Genomic DNA, 18,949 nt, shown 5'->3' with positions numbered 1-18,949 from the left:
AAAAACTCTTTTATTTCTTGTACTTATTACAATAGAAACTGTACATCTTCCAGACATTTTCAACTGCACAGGTTTTTTTTACATTTTTACATTTGCTATGTTCTTTGCATCTTCCTGAAGTGTTTTTCACACTATTCAATTTTGGACATTCAAGTTCTTCGATGTTACGTACGGATATTTTACCCATACCTTTTTCTCCAAGTAATTTTTCAAACCATTTCACTTTCTCCGTACCTTTGACGTACACTGTTTGATTCACAAGCACAACATATAACAAATCTCCTAATTTCTCATACGGTAGCCATCCATCTCCCCAGTTGAGACCGTGTTTGTTGGTACGGAGCCAGTAATTCACTCGGCGATACTTTTCACTCAAAAAGCGTAATCCATATGGAGATTTCACTAAACAGTCAAATGCATTGTCAAAAGGAAATTTTAAAATTCCGACTTCTTTCCACACAAATTCTCCTCCTGCTCCTCGAAGACCTTGAACGTCCAAAAAACAGACATCCATTTTGGGCATCAGGTGAAAACTGTCAACGTATCTTCAATGCTACCCCGGCATACGGCGCACTTGTCCAATTGGGAAGCACAGGATCCGCAGGAAACAAAATGTCGACACGGGAGAATTACAACACTGCTAGGATTCTGAAAACATATTTTGCACACAGAATCCACACTAGGTTTATCGCACGTTTTCTCAGGAGTCTCTATACTGTCGCAATACTTGCAGCTCTTGGAGTTACGATGTAACGCCGCAACACTCTGTATAAAAGGACACTGGGGTACCAACATGTAATGTCCTAGAATCGGGCAATCTTTGGATGTCCAATCGCAAAGTCCGTACGAACAATGAAAACATAATACTCTGTCACTAAAGCCTGAATAGTAAAATCCTGCAGTCACTAATTCTTCCGGAGTCTGACGTAATCCTATAGGCCACTTTCTGTATGTTCTGTATCTCGAATTCACTGATACGTAATTGATAACATACGGCTCGGCGTGAGTCCAGCAGACGTGGTGAGTAAACACTCTCATACGTCATAAAAGGTAAAGTAATCGGATACTGTAGGTGACGGCGTCCCAGGTATCGGCGATAAAGGAACAACCTGAAGATCGTCGGGGAACAGACGTCTGCGGACGCCGAAACCTTCTGCAGGAACCACAGGGAAACAGGGATGTCCTTCTAATTTACGTAACAAAGGACGATCACAGCCAGAACACCACAAGGAATTTCTGTCTGCCAGCAATGAAAGCCACTCTTTCACTCTCTGCTTCAAAGCTTCACCGATCTTGTCCTCTTCCTTCCTGCGACGTAGTTCGCACATACACCCGTGACCTGGAAATCCTGTTCTCTCGTCCGCTCTTCTTTTCCTCTCTTCTATCTCCTTCAACGTCTCGCAGTGATGATGGACTCCTTTTCCTAATCCGTTGAACAGGTAACATCCACACCAGGGAGATTCAGGTATCGCTACATACATAAACGGGAAATAACTCAGCACCCGATGCAGGGCCGTTGGATCGTTGTCCAGGTCGCCGCAAGATCGAACAAGTTCCCAGAACTCCTCGTAACTAACCTCGTAGAAATTCACACCATTATCAGACAGTCTTGTACCGCACACATCCATCCTCACATGATACTATTATCCTGTATCCCTTCTATTTATACCTTCTTTTTTCTACGTCACGATTTCCGTTAAACATACTTCAAACAGTCACCCTGGAAGATTGAACCTAAAACATGCTAGGACATGTTTTTCAGACCACACCCAATTCCAGGAATTTCAACGGCCGCCCGAGAAAAACACCGCCTTCCCCAGAATGACTCATCAACGCCATCTCTCTTCAAACAACAAAAACACGTGCCCAATTTCCCAGAATTTCAGAATCATCAACGCCATCTGTCTTCAGACAACAAAAACACGCACCAAAATTCTCAGAATTTCAGGAATGCAAAAGCAATTACCATTCCAAATCCATTACCCAAACCACATCCATTAATTCTCACAACATTTCCTCAAAACAACACTCGACAAACCCCATTTTCCAAGAAAAGGCACTTAACATTCACCGCACCACTTAAAAGCCTCATCAAAGCCATCTGTTTTCAGACGCCGGCCGACCGGGAAAAGCAATTACCATTCCAAACCCATTACCCAAACCACATCCATTAATTCTCACAAAATTTCCTCGAAACAACACTCAACAAACCCCATTTTCCAAGAAAAGGCACTTAACATTCACCGCACCACTTAAAAGCCTCATCAACGCCATCTGTTTTCAGACACCGGAAATTCCGAGAATCTCCCCACCCCAAATTCCCAGAATTTCAGAATCATCAACGCCATCTGTTTTCAGACGCCGCGGGAAAAACCCGAATACTTTTCCAACCAATCAAAACGCTCCTCGCAAAATTAAGCCACGCCCATTTTATGACGTCATCGCGAACAACAATAACCCTTGCTTGCCCACACAACTACATCATCAATTGATCTTTGATCGATCTTTTCCAATCAATTGATTTATCGGACTCTACGCGGTACCATAACTACTAACCATGTATCTGCAAATTGTGTACAGTTCAAACAATCCACACAGACGATTTTGATTCCATAGAAGCATATCCACAAACTTCCACGGCATTGGGGTGCCATTGTTAGTCAAATTTGTTGTCCATTTTACAAATTTCAAGGTATTCTTAGACGACACATCAAATAGATTCTGAAATGTTCATCTGCAAAAGAAGCAAATAAAAATATTGTTAATATGGTGTAGGAGACTATGAACTTAACAAAGATGAAATAAATCATTTTCATTACATTGTTACAACCACAGACAAGTTGAGTTAATAATAAAATGAAAACAACTTAGAGATGTTGTGTAAGTGGATGTGAATATAATCGATCTAAACTGCACTATAATGGTTAACGAAGTGGTCCTTTTATAACAGAATTATGAAAAGTTTGGTTCACTGTTACAGCTCACTTCAGTGACTCAGATCTATCTTTACAGTGCATGTTAAATATGATCATAGGGTGCGCAGACCATCTGATTAGGGGAGGGGGGAAGCCTTTAAAGTTCAGTCGGGAAAGAAAAACTTCACTTTATCTCACTGTTTTAGTTCTATTGCATTGATGGCTATGTGTGTGTGTGTATATGACATTATTTATATACATTACATAATCCATTCATCCGCCCCATAACAAACCAACAGCAAAAATGATATAAATTGTCTGAAATATGCGCGCTCCTTTTCCTCCAAACCAAGCTGTTACAGGAGCAACTGTCTGAAGTGCTTAATTGTTCTTACACTCTCTCTGGTAATTTACAATGAACTACAGAAAATAAATTACGACTGAAGCGAGCAAGAAAATTTCACGTTACAAATTTTTGCAAAGTGAAAACAGTATTGATTTAATATGGCACAAAAAAATTTACGGGACGCCATGGCGTTCTCTTTTACAATTTTTCTCATTCACATTGTTCAGCGTCCAGGGACAACTCCCGCCGTCCCCTAGCTATGACTATGAACTTTACAAGACTGTAAGAAAAGCAGATGTTGCGAGCGAACCGAGCAAGAAAAGTTTACGAAATGTATTTTTGTTTGTATATAAAATTTGAAGTCGAGGGAGAAATTGCCCCTCTGTGCCACCCAGCTGGAAAAAATGCTGATAGAAAGACGTGAAAACTAATTCCATTTTGAGTATCCTATTGTCCTGCTACTCTTAATTTATGCTAGTTTTACTTTCTCTTACTTCAATGTTTGCCCTCCTAGAATTGATTTCCGTCCAAGGTTGGGATAAGGCAATGCCCCTCTGCTCCCTTGTGGTTGCGCCACTGTAACCCCTTCCCCGTAGTTGCTTTGAATTTTCATCGGCTTGAAATACTTCATTTTCTCCAATAATATCGTTTAATAAGTCATAAGATTCCTCTACACTAAATTTCTATTTGAAAGTATAATAATGTAGGGGCATGGAACGTCTAGAAGGGAGGCAAGGATTACCACACCTCCGTCTTTGAAAACGAATATCAATCTAAAAGTATATATTTCACACGTTTAATTTGATTTCAGTCATAGTAATTTACATTAATTATTATGTAATGGAGGGACGCAAGTATGCGATAATTTGAAATTCAAGTGGTGTTTTAGGGGGGCAGCACTATTATCGGGGTAATATGCCCCACGGAAAAATATCTTGCTTGTCCCTATGTGGAAAATATCTGCGAACGTCCGTGAAACCACCTTGCCTCTCCTTCCCCCGTGCGCACGCCTACGAATATGACTTGAACTTCAGTAGGTTATTAAATCAAATATTCTTAACATAATCTGGACAAATTATGATTTCTCTGAAAATCAATCAATCTTACCCACAAATAAATGATTGGCCTTGCACTTGTAAAATATGTGAACTTCTAATCTTTACTAATCTATACTAATTTGTAAATTCTCAGTAAACACGCAAACTATTGTTTGGTAGACTGTTAGGACTTTACTCTTTTAGCTGTTAGGGTGTACTTTTACATACATAAAGCTTGAACTTATTGGAAATGCTGCACTACCATTACAAGGCGTTCAAAATTATGAAAGAACGAGATAACCGAGGTTTTTTATACAGCTTACGAAACCGGTTTTATGACCGATTCTGTGAAAGAAGATAACAGCACGTTGTCCAGAACTTGCACAAAATTCAGGGATCTCACGTTAAATCTATTCCAATCCAACCTAACAGCTTAACATACTTAATGCATTTAACATTTGCGAGCTTTATGAACTGTGTTCAAGTTTCAAAAACATAAAAGAAAAAAATCTTGTTCAAAACAGGTCAGAAACGACTCGTTCCAATCTTGTACATGGGCAAAGTGAAACTATAATGAACCACTGATTTGTAATACAAATTCCGATGTACGTACATTTGAATAGCACCATTGAAATACGAAAATAATCTCACAGGAACGATAGTAGAGCATTTTGTGTAATATCGATTTAATGCCAGAATATAATCTACATCAAGGTATTTCATACTCTAGTAATAATCACAAAACTGTAATATCTGAATTATGCCTAATTTAATATAACATTCTCTTCTGATTTTACAATTGCAAAGAATTATGAACTTCGTTTGTAAGGAAAAATGCGTGCTGCGTTGTAAAGGTAGAGACGTTGAAACGATATTCTCACAGAAATTATATTGGAAGGTATTTCCTCAACATATAAATAAATCATACATTCTGCATCACTCTTGCATATTGCAAACGTTTTGCTTTTGATGGATTAAGCAACAAGATTTTAATATAAGACTTACCTTTGAGGTTTTCCGATGTTTCCTTCTTCCAACAATTACTGGGATTCGTTATTCTCTGGTAACTTGGTTTAACTCTCACAATTTCGAAGCACTCGCATTGACCATATCGTTAGAAAGCACGGAGTGAAATCGGCAACAGTGTTGGCTAAAATCTGCACCACGGACTAAATTGCGACGAAACGCCACTTCGAAAATTTTGATGATAAACACTACTCTCCGAAGGTACGAAATGTTTTCATTTTTTCACATAGAATATCAGATGCTTGCGGGAAGAAAATGTGATATTGGTTTCACAACGAAATCTTCCATACTAGTCATAAAAGAAAAAAAATGCACCGATATTGACAAAACTACCACTTCAGCGCCATCTGTACGCAGAAGTTTGAACATGACGGAAACCTTTTATTTTCTGTTATTTACTTATATACCTTCAATCGTAACAAACTTATAAGGCTCACATTTTCTAGTGAATAAAACAATCTTTTATATCGGAAAATTTCTTCCTTACCGAATCTATATTAGTTGTACGATTATATTTTGAAATTTTGGCCTATGCATTAACATGGCTTTAAAACCCCCTTAAAGTAAGGATAAATTATTTTGTAACACACAGCTGGCCTTGCTGCAGTGGAATACTATGAAAGGTGGTTACATTTATAACATTACAACAGGTGGCAATGGGTAATTTATTGACACATGTTACAGCTAACAATTTTACACACATTAACAGTAATTTTTCCAAATATCTGTTCTAATTATTATGAAATATCAAAGTATTGTAAACTTATAAATGTATTGTGCAAAAACAATTATCGAATTGCAAATGGAGAACTTATCAGCATTCAATAATCTACTCGCCATGCAATGGATGATATTTGGTCGTATTGAACCCTGGGCAGAAATTTGCTTCAAAGGGAAGCCTGCCTACACTGATTATGTTTTTGAAGCGAGAGAGAAAGAACATGAGATCTTCTTCTGTAGTGACGAAAGGAACATCATCAACTAGAAAGGTATTGAGTTTAGGGGATTCTGAAATTGAACACAGTCCTTCCAAGAAGTTCTGGGGCCTTTCTATTATATTCTTCACGTGGATTTCTTCCAGGTTGATTGCACATTCCAAGATCTTCAATATTGCTTCTGCCGTAACGCATCCATCTAGTTTAATCATATTGATGTTCTGGTGCTGCAAATTACCATCCAATACGTCATTGGTGTTCCATTTGAAAGTATGGAAGTAAAGCCAAAGTCGTCTGAGCGTAGGAAGGGCACGAAGAACCACATTGAGATTGCAATTCTGAACACAGTTTCCGAACGTTAAAGATTCAAGTGAGTTCCTGAAAGGTGGCGAAATCTCCATTATACTGTTTACTGTATACATCTGGTTTCCGTTTTCAAAATGTAAATGTTTTAGGGAGTTCAAAGATTCGAAGGTGGTAATAGGCAATGGCACATAAATAGCAATCTGCAAGTAAGTAAGATTCGGGCATGTCGATTTAATAAACACCAAACGTTCTTGGTCTATGCTGTTTAAAGATATGGAGTAGAGACGGAATGTTGGTAATGTTGGTATATATTTGTTTGCAGTAGAAGGCTTGTTCCTGTAGGATATCAGATTCCCAAACAAACAATCTAGTTTGAAATGACCAAAGTACTCAAAATTGGAAACCATTCCCAAGACAACCAAGAGACCTTTGTATGTGACGGTTTCTGACTCAGTCAATTTCAATGTTCGTAAAGATTGACACAATGGTGTCTTTCTTCTTGCATAACAGTCAACGCTCCTTCCGGATGGCACGAGATCCTCCAAAGGCATTAATATGCCAAGTGTTCCAAACAAGGAACTTCTCCAATCAGTTACGGGTCCATTGGGCTGTGGATGAACTGGGACAATGTTTTGTGTCAGGTAGTGTAGACCTTTGTCTGTAATTGGTGAATTCCGGGCATCAAGCTTCTGAAGCGTATGGCAATTCTCTCCGATGAGTTTTAAAACTTCATCGTTACAAAGTTTAGGTAGTTCTAAGACAACTAATTTCCTGCTAGTATCCAGCATTTTCTGCATCTGGCTGTAGATCTCCCATTTCCTCTCATCTGAACTTGCTCTCAACTCCAGTTTGAGGGCCTCCAAGTCTGTTCCTTCCTGCGCAAGATGCAACAGAATCTCGATTAGAAAGGCCTATTTTAATTTAGTGTTGAATTGAACGTCCAATCTCTCGAAACCTTTCCTGAACAACATTTGAACAACGTAAGCAATTACATATTCTTCCTCCAATGTATCTTCACCTTGCTTCACCATCTCGATCGTTTCCTCCATAAGAATTGATTGCAATGTTCGTGGCATTTGACCGAAGAAGTTTTGAACGATTTCCTTATTCCTTTGAAAATTTTCAGTTGGTTGTGACGATATTAACATCCTTCCCAATTTTTCGTACAAAATGGACTGAAGAGTCGAATGTGACTTCTTTGGCATAAATATCCACACAGCCACCATCGTTGTTGCTATTCTCTTTCAATGCGACGTTTCCTGAAAATATGTGCAAATATATGTCAGTTACAAAATACGCGACTTACACACAGGGTAGTAAATACATTAAGGTGCACAAAAGCTGTAGCGTCTAGTTACCGTCTTAATACATCAGATGTTAAATACAAACTAACATGGATCTATTTTATATATATATATATATATATATATATATATATATATATATATATATATATATATATATATATATATATATTAGTATCCAGCGCTTCTTTTCCGGACAGTATGCAACGTATGCCGTAACGGCACTTTTTTAGAGGTGAGTAATAATGTTATATTTCAACAAATGAAATGTGTTTGTGTGTGTGTGTGTGTAAGTACATAAATGCACGATTATTTATGACAATGCTACACTATGTTCTTGCATGGACTCTGCAGAAAATTTCTAAGAGAGGGAGGTGGTGTAAGAAAACCGTACTCTTCATTTGTATAGAGTGGTTTGGGAAAATTCCGACTGTTCTGTTCTGCGGCAAACAGTGTCTCGCATTGCGAGACTACAGGGATTCGAGGGCGAATAGAAGTTGTTCAAGAACCAGAAGAGAATGACGGTAACTCCAGGGCACTCATTCGCTTTTGAAGTAAAACTGATTCCGCATTAAAAAGTACATTGACTACTGCCGGAAATGCTCAGTATGTAAGTCCTAGAATACAAAATGAAATAATTGAAGCTTGCAACGAACTGATTGTTCGAGATCTTGTTAACGAACTTAATTCCTCCATCGTCTTCTCTGTAGAACAATTATCACTGTGCGTTCGTTATGTATACACAAGGACACATACCATTGTATGATGTGACCGGAAAGGGATTGGCAAAAGCTATGTTGGAGAAGTTGCGGTAAAGGAGATCATTCCACCAGCCTTGTATCTTCAGTGCTCTGCTCACAGCCTCACCTTAGCCATATCCTGTGCTTGTGAAGTTGATGCTATTAGAAACTGCATGGGCACAATATCGACACTGTACGAATTTCTTAATACACCTAAAAGACGATATGCTTTAAAATCGGCGATACATGAATTGGAAACTACAACTTCACGACGTGGAAAATTAATTAAACTTTGTGCAACGTTTTGGTTGGAAAGATACGATTCAGTGACCGCGATGGTGGAACTGTATGACCCTATTATCGCAACCCTCGGGAACATAACAGAATGAAAAGGCAAGGACTCGTCGACACAGGCAAATTCACTTTTATGTGCTCTGAGTGATTGTCAATTTGCGATATATCTGTTTTGTTTTCAAAAGCTGTTGTGTTTAAGTCTGACTAAATTCCTGCAGAATTCGGCGCTTGATCTATTGCAAGCCTTAAACCTCGCTGAAGATATTAACAATAAAATGAAATCCTTGAACGAAAATGTCAATGACGAATTTCTAAAACTCTTCACTTGTGCTTCCGAAACCTTAGATAGGTTGTATTAGTCCATTCAAATCCCCTGCATGGTAGCACGACATAGAAACCGTGTGAGCTTGGACTTACCATCTTCGACTCCAGAAATGTATTTTTGCGTCTATATTTTCATCCCATTTCTGGATGTCCCAATTGGATTCTCCTTTCTTCACACTTAAAATGTTTTACGTATCATATACAAATAACCGTTGACTAGACAACTATTTCATAAAAGTATTGACATGCTCCTGGAATTTGTTAAAAATCGATGACTAGAAAGTAATTTCGTTCTATTGCTTTCATAAGTACATTTATGTAGACCTCTGCTCCTTAATAGTAGTAGTAGTAGTAGTGGTATTAGTAGTAACAGCAGCAGCATTAGTAGTAATAGTAGTAGTAAGTAAACTATGATAAATCACTTGTAATATGAATTTGGATTAACAATTTTTGATGAAATCCTGTGTACGCTACTGTTGAGACTAGACTAAAGTTGAATCTGAACCACTGTCAACATGCCTCCATAGAAATTGAACCATATACTTGTTGATTACAAGGCAATAGCATGAATCACTACACTATCTTTTATTTTTAACCTCTGTCCCGATTTATTTCGATCCTCAGATTGGGGCGCTTTGATATCTCTTATTTTGTACGGGCTATATTTTTTCATATTTTAACATATAAAACATTGCTGCCTCTAAAAAAATCACAGCCAAAGTAACTTGAACTAGTCCCCGTCCACATATCTATGCCTGGCCCTCCAGCGACACCACGCTGCACCACTGTTCAAAAGCAAGAATCTTCAGAAATGAGCGAAAAGTGGCACAAGAAGCGAAGTAAAATAAAGCAAATCAATCAATCAACTTGTGTTTACCTTTTGTACTACAAAACTACGAAATGTTTAACAATTTTCAAATTTTTCACACATTATCACTGATTCGTAATTTAAATCAATCGAACAAGTAAAGAATGGTCCAATGAGATAATAATTGGTCTTATGAGTAAAGATATTCCAACTGTCCAACCTAGCAACTAGCACAAGGTAACCTTGTCACATACAAAAACTCCCCACACTACGACGAATCATAAGGTGAGTTTCAAAAGTTGGCATAGCTCACAAAGTACAAAAATGAAATTGTGTTTGACACAGAGATGCAATCATTATTTCTTGGTGCAATGTCTGTACCTATAATAGTGTTACAGAATTTGTTTGATCACTCGTGAAACCGCAATGATATTAAATCCTTAAAAATAGTATTTTTTTCAACTGTTTCCATAAATTGTGTTAAGAATGGAGAGTTGTAATAAAAATTTAACCTCGAAGGTTGCTTTATCACAAACAATTGTGCATCTGGAAAGCTCATACCGTTCTGCATAGTAAAATAGATGTAATTTACAATTACTTATAATCATACTAGATCGAATGCCTTCCCGATGACGCAGTGGTAGTATGGGTTCAGTAATTCACCAAATTGTTATAATTGTCATGTTCGAGATTCGATTATCCATAAGTTAACAGAATGTAAGAAAGCAGCCACAGCTTGGTCTAAATTAAGAACAATGGTCAGCAGAATTTGTCGCACTTCACCAAATCAAGTATCAGCAAAAGACATTATCTTACCAGAGTTTCATTTGTCCCCAAGTACAAAGCAAAAATCAGTTCAGTGGCTAATAGCACAATACCTAATGTTTTTATTTCCTGCGGAAAAAAATTACAATTATTTGGACTTGGGACTAACTCTAATACAAGAATATGAACAAATGTCTTTAGATTATAGAAAATCACATTATGCCAACTTTTTAAATGTAATAATTGAATATCATACCTGTAAGAGTTGTAAAGATTTACTGTAATTGTTTGCTTTAAATTGGAAATAATAATAAAAAAAAAACAGTGGTAGCGTCGTTGCCTTGTAATCAAGGGGTCCCGGGTTCGATACCCGGTGGAGGCACATATTGGTTCGGATCCCACTTTAAACTGTAGGTCCAGTCCCAATTAGCCTTACTGTGCATAAAGTGGACTTAAAACACCAAATCAATCCAATCATACTAGATCGATATAAATTATGCTTACGAATGTTTTTTCCAGGTCCAGTCTTCAAGAAGTTTTTGGAATCAACGGTTTCGAGGAAAACCAAAGAAACGGATCACTTTATTGTTAATTCCAACAATGAAATTATTGGTGAACTATTCAACTAGTGGTTCATTTTGCAATTCATAAATTGAATTGTAAGAATAGCTAATTTCTATTAGTTCTTTCAAGAGAAGTTTATAGAAATGAAGGGGGAGAAGCAAATATAACTGTCGGGTCATGGAACCACAAATAGATGATAGAAATCTCAAAACTTCATCTACCCAGTCAATAAACGGTTAATTAATCGAAGAAGGGGTGAAATGGTTACCATGTTTGTTACAAGTTGGTTTCAGTTCGTTTTTTTTTACGAACGGAAGTAACTTCACATTGATTTGTATAATCGCACTCAGAATTGCGATATAATATAGAGATTGGTTCCATTTTGTTGACAAGTCTAACCTTGACTCGAGTCGTGGGAGGAGGAGTATTTTTTATTTTGGTAAAGGTTTTTTTCTTATTGAAGGAGACAATTTTCCAACCCATGTAAATTCAATTGACAACACTGTTTACGCATGCACGTTGTGAGTTGGCTCAGTGGGTGTCTGCCTGTTGCAGCAGAAGCTTCTGAAGTTGCCGTTGGGTAAGATAAACCCCCAGTGTGGTGATTGTGTTTGTGTGTCTCGCAAGTGGGTGTCTTGTCTTTATGCACATTGATCTGTGTAAGTGCTGAGTATGGCCAATTCTGATTGCCAACGAAAAGCAGCATTGTTAGCCAACGAAATACGATGTTTTCTGCTTGATGATGACAGTCCTAGGGAAGAGGAATTTCGTTTTGAAGATGACGACACAGATGATGATCCTGACTTTGTTGTAGAAGAATTTGACAAGTCAGATGATCTCAGTGCTGATGAAAAGTGTGAAGAGGATGGAGTAGCTGGGTGAGTCAGTGATGATAATGTAATTAGAGGCAAGAATGGGCACCAGTGGAGTTCTGTTGAACCACAGAGATGGGGAAGAACTGCTAGAAGAAACATAGTGACTGATTTACCTGGTGCAAAAGGACTGGCTAAGAATGTAAAAAGCCCTTTACAATCGTTGCAACTGCTGGTCACAAACAATATACTCCCTGTATGTTTGTAAATCTATTATCTACATACTTAATGACGAGACACAAGTTAGAAATGAACAAATTCATGGACATAATAAAAGACAAAGAAAACTTCCATGTCCAGACAATAGATTAACTCCGACAGACAGATCACCACATTCTGCAGGAGCAAAAGTTTACAACAAACTTCCTTCTTGGCTAACAAATATCACTCGTTTGAAGAAAAAATTGCAGTTAATCAAGCAATACCTCGCAGATGACATAAATGAATTGTAAAACGGATTTACAAAGAAATCTACTAATCGCATAGACCTTAGCGTTTTTAAATAGTATGACACATAAATCTAAGGAAAAATGTATCACTAATTAAAAATAATATGCATATACAACATATATTTATTACGGCACACATGTTTATCATTGTTTATAATATTCAAATGTAATGCTCAATTAATGAATCTTGATGTACATTATAAACATCTTCATATTTTATACTGTAATATCTCTTTCCTATATCTTATTTATATTTATACAAGTACATTTACATGTATCTGACGATATCCATACCCATGGAGAAATGGGTCAACGAATAAATAAAAATTATGATTATGATAAAGATTAGCTATATGTCGAATGAAATCTTACTTCGAACTAACGAAGAGAACAGAGAAAGAGACAGGCTGCTAGGAAACAAAGATACTATTTCTTCCCCAGAGCCAAGGGCCTATCGTCATCGCCTTGTAATCAAGGGGTCCCGGGTTCGATTCCCGGTGAAGGCACATAGTGGTTCGGATCCCACTTTAAACTGTAGGTCCAGTCCGGATTAGCCTCACTGTGCATAAAGTGGACTAAAAAACACCAAATCAATTCAATCCAATGCAAGGGTTGGAAAACGAAATGATGTGCTTTTTGTGCCAACGTCCAATGTGTGAGGAGAATCAATCTCTGTAGTGTTTAGAATGCACTGAATGATTATAAACTTTGCAAATTAACTGAGATGAGTATAGAACACCGCAGAAGACACAAATTATCATCATTGACTTTATTGAAACTTATCTCAGCGAATTAAATCATTTAAAATTTAAAATTTTTATTACATTTTTTGTATCTATATTAAAAATTGCAAATTTTCATAGTAAATTATAAGAACTACCTGTTATTATATTCTGTGAGTTGGTGCTTTCTCACTTTTAGCAATCTCATTTGAAATAATGATTAAGATTTTTTATGTATATAATGTTGTAAAAATTAAAATAATTTTGTACACCCTTGAAGCAACCTTGATAACTCGAACCTCAACATCTCGAATTCCTTGATAATTCGAATTTTTTGTAATTCCCTTGAATTGTCCATAACACTCAATACTAATTTTACCTCAACAACTCGAATAAAACCTCGATAAGAAGAATTTTTGTACAGTTTATGGGATGCCGTTGGAGTTCAATAACTCGAAGGTAGAGTAGGAAAAACCTCTATGAATAGAAGTTAAATTCTAATCACCTCTATAACTCGAAGTTTTAGTCACACGGATCTCAATAAGTCGGGGTGTAGAGTGCGTACGTACAATGTTAGGTGATCAACAATTGTGTCTGGACTTGAACTTCCCCACTCTGCTGTGTATGTAACCATCATTGTTAATGTGCTTAGTATGCGTTGTAGAATTGTTAACTTAAAAATGATGCTACATAGTGAACAGGTTTTCTCGGGCAATCAGCCAGGTTATTTCCGGAAAGGCTTCCGAGCTTTCGAGAGCTAACGTCACTCTCATTCTGAATATTCAATATTCGCCGCCAGGAAAGCTTCAAGAATTGGATGTTATACGTTATAGGCATACATAGTGCCCACGTTTCAGAAAGGTCAGTAAACTTTAGACCTCTATAACTCGAAGTCGGCAGTTTTTGGCCCTCAATTACTCGAACCTTGGTAAGTCGAAATCCTTGATACCTCGATTTTTTTCATTTCCCCCTCCAAGTTCGAGTTATTAAGGTTCCACTGTATGTGTATTTTTGTATCAAAAGTTTCAATTTTTCTTCAGAAGTTTTTCTTTGTAATTAAAAAAATAATACATTGTGCATAAATTCAAACAACCAAAAATGATAATAAATGTATTTTTCAAAAAGTATACAATGAAAGAATAATATTTTACAAATTATTAATAAATGGGGTGCGTGAGGAGACCCCGTGTGTTGTCGGTGTTGTGCCGGCGGAGGGTTAACTTTAAACTATATCGATTTTGGTATATTTTACTTCGCCTTTTCTGCCACCTTTAGCTAATCGCGTAGATAAGTATGAGTGATGACAATATGAAATTGATGAAGGGACACTCACAAAGATCACCCCACGATCCCAGGCGTCAGAGTGGGCTCTTATAATTTTAGTTACTCTGACACGGAGTTCGGCAATTTTAAACTATATTGCTCTAGATTATAATAATCTCTAGTGGCTACTTGGTTCCTAATGTTACGTACCTTTGCATTATCAAAAGTGTAGTGGTGGTAACATCCCAGCGAATCAGAGGGATAAGAATGTGACACTTAAGAAAAAACTAAAAACGCTATTTATGTTAAAACTTTCAATTTCAAATTTAGATAATTTTCGCTCTCTGTGACTTGTACAGATATCATTAATCTTCATTTTTTTACGTACTAATTCATTTCATACGTTGCAGGTATGATAAGAACAATATAACGATATAATAGTATATCAACACAGACACACACACATGTGCATGTGTTGTTATATATTGATGAGGTATAACAAGTGAAGAGAAGAGGCTCGTTTAATGCTCTCTTTACACTGTTCATTAACCTGACGTTTCCGTCGACTGCCTCTAAGTTATCCCATGAATGCGCTGCATTTCCTAACGCTTCCGTACCGAGGTTGTACGGGAGGTGACGAAAGTACGCCTCACCGGTAGAGGACTTGAGGAGTAATAATTTCAGTACAGAGGTAAATGTTGTTATGTATGTATGAATATATTTACACGCACTTATACTTGTGTTTGTGTATGTGTACACACACACACACACACACACACACACACACCATCACACACACACACACACACACACACACACACACACACACATATATATATATATATATATATATATATATATAAAATAAAAACAAGTAACTTATCCTTATAAACTTTACCTCATACACTTCTTCAGCAGACGATAACAACCATGTGGGGACAACATCATACATCAACGGAAGATAACATCCTTGTGGGGACACTACTCACATTTGCATCACAAGTAATAAACCTTGTAAGGACATTATACACTTCTTCAAGAGAAGAAAACAACCTTGCGGGGACGCTACTCACTTTTGCAGTGGAACTAATAAACCTTGTGAACACATAATACTCTTCTACAACAAAAATATAAGCTTGTGAGGCTAAAAGTTTCTTAAACGTCTATCGAATTTCTATCGTGAATCGAAGACATGACCTCGTTATTTCAAAACATGTGAGCACATAAATTAAATTGATTAAATTTGTGAGAAGTAAATAATGCATAAAACAATAATATATTATAAATTTGCAATGTTTATATATATATATATATATATATATCAGTAATAATAATAACAGTTACTTTTGGTTATTTTATGACGTGTAAAGTTTTACATTTTAGTTTCCTTGATATACGTATATAATGACTTTGCACATGATACCCTCTCTCCCCCTTCTCCTTGGGAAATTTCTAACCGCTTATATATATCTTTGAGCTCACTATATATTTCTGCAATGGAAGATAACGTTGTAGGGTCACTACTCACTTTTCCATCAGAAGTTATATCCCTTGTGAAAACACTTCTTGAATTATTGATTAATTTAATGTACGTAGAAAATAACATTCGACTTAAAGCAAAGCATGATTTGAAATGTATTAAACACAAATAATTTGTGCGAAGAATTCAATATACTTTATATATATATAATTTTAAATAGTTTTTCTGCCTCTTTTGGCTAATCGTGATGATTAGATAAAATTGATGAAGGGACACTTAAAAATATAATCGAACTCAGAACTTTCGTGAATCGATCACAACCGTGCTCGCCACTTAGTCGCTAAATTGAAGGTCTATATCTCTCTGCATGATGCTGAATTTCCACATCACTTCACATGATATTATTATTATTATTATTATTTGTTATCCGCGTACTATGTAGCATTTCAATTTTTTTCTTCACTTTACAACACAAATGTATTTATTTTTTACCCAAAATAGCACATTATAATTATTTTGGTAACTTTTGCCACTGCTCTTGTGTCCGTCAAATGTCTCCTATTTCATGTAATATCTGTTTTTCTTTCCCAATGATTTATTCTCTGCAGGACAAGTATTTACGATTTTTTTTATGACAAATATCATAACCGACAAAACTGCAAAAATCGACACCAACTAAAAGTTTTTCCTCTCTTTTATTGTCAAGTACCAACAAGGTAGCATTTCAAATTTATTTACACATTGGTACCAACAGCGTCTATATAGAATCAAACGTGTGTATGGAGTGTATGTGTAAATTTTCATGAACCTTGTGGGGACCTGCCATCTGATTTCAGAGGCCTTGTTGGTAGTGGTGTCCCCACAAGGATAGGAAACATTCTTCTTGTATAATTTGCCGCCTCTGCTGAATTCTGCGTCGCAGCTTTCGTAGAGTTTCACAGTAGCTGTCGCTGTTTACAGTTTGGGTAGTGGGAAGCCAGTCCACCAGCAAAATTCCATCTTCATCCCAGAAAACTGTACCCATTTGCTTCTTGGGAGTGAGAGTCGGTCGAGGTTTTTTGGAGCGTGGACTTCCAGTGTGTTTCCATTCCATGGATTGCCTTTTCTACTCTGGTGTTTCGAAGAGGAACCAAGATTCGTCGCCAGTCACCAGTCTTTCAAAAAAATGTTCTCTGTCTTGGTTGTAACGACGCAACAATTCTCTGCACATGTCCAATCGCTGTTCTTTCTGCTGATCCATCAGAACGCGAGGCACCCACTGAGTACAAATTTTCGTGATTTGCAGATCCTCATGAATGATTGCATGCAGAGCTGCTCGCCCAAAACCAGTTTCACGTTGCAGTTGTTCAATTGTTACACGTCCATCTCCCATAATCAAATTGGAAACACTTTTGATTGCTGCTGGGGTACGCGTTGACCTTGGGCGATCACTGCTGACACCTTTGTCCACACTTTCGTTTCCCCTTTTGAAATTTTGAACCCACTGAAACACTATACTCCGTGAAGGCGCTGAACCACTACAAACGGCTATAAATTTCGGATGCCGAAACACCCTCTTTAAACAGGAACCTCGTAGTCCACCTCTGACCACGAGAATCACCTTCCATTTCGTAGCTTGTCCACGTATTCACTCACACCCTTTCACGTTATGAGTCAGCAATTTTCTGGTAGTGGCGCCAGCACACCCATCTTGTGGTGGAATGTAGAAGTATGTCCGACCGTTAAGCAAGACAAGTTCGCTTGACAGATGTTATTTGCAACAATGCAGTGTTGCCAGTCCAATTCATTTCCGAACAACTCATGTATTTGTCACATAATTTCAACACTCACGTCAGACTACGCCTGTCTTTTCCCCCGGTTCCCACAGTGTATATGCACTAACAGAGTCCTCACAAGGTAATGTATGCACGTGTCTGTGTGTGTGTGTGTGTGTATAGGGTGGAACCGAACATTACCGACAAATTTTCACAGCTTGTTCAGGGATGTTGGATGAGCGTTTTGATATGAGGAACCCATGGTCGCCGGTAGCTAATTACAGAGTAATTGCAGTTCATTTCTTTGTTCAAACACTTATACCTTTGTGTATTGTTACACGGAATTTGCGCATGTGGTTTCAACATAACAGGGCGCCGGCACCACAGTTTGCAGTCTCTGTTACAGAACACCTTGATACACAGTTTGGTCAAAGATAAATTGGTCTTGGTGGTTCTGTTCCATGGCCAGCTCGATCACCAGATATGATACCGATGGACTTCTTCTTTTGGGGTCATGTGAAGAGCTTAGTGTACGAGACTCTAGTCGACACTCCCATGGATCTGGTTGCTAGGATTATCGTAGCCGCTGAAGATGTGCGTCAACTCCTGGGATTCTACAGCGTGTGCGACAGTCTATGCACCTTCACTGTACAGTTTGCCGTGATCGTGGCGGTCGACATTTTGAACAGCTTCTTTGAAGAAACAGTACGTATTGAAGAGTAGCTACATAGTGTACTGTACTGTACGTGCAGAACAGTTATTTAACAAACTAGTTGTGTCTTAGGTTTGTCTTTTTTCTCATGTAATGTTTCTATTGTTCGTATTGCTATTCATGATATTATAGAAGGTGATGAGAAGTTGATTCATTTTTCTTTGTATTCTATCTGCAGGTGGCATCTTGCTGGTTTTATAGAATTTAGGGACCAGTAGAAAGTCCACTTTATGCACTGTAAGGCTAATAGGGACTGGAGCTACAGCTTAAAGTGAGATCCGAACCACTATGTGTCTCCACCGGGTATCGAACCCGGGACCCCTTGATTACAGA

Source organism: Lepisma saccharinum, chromosome 18 (assembly GCF_977018435.1).
Source record: "Lepisma saccharinum chromosome 18, izLepSacc3.1, whole genome shotgun sequence".
In the NCBI taxonomy this organism is placed as follows: Eukaryota; Metazoa; Arthropoda; class Insecta; order Zygentoma; family Lepismatidae; genus Lepisma; species Lepisma saccharinum.
Note: the sequence above shows the minus strand (reverse complement) of the source record.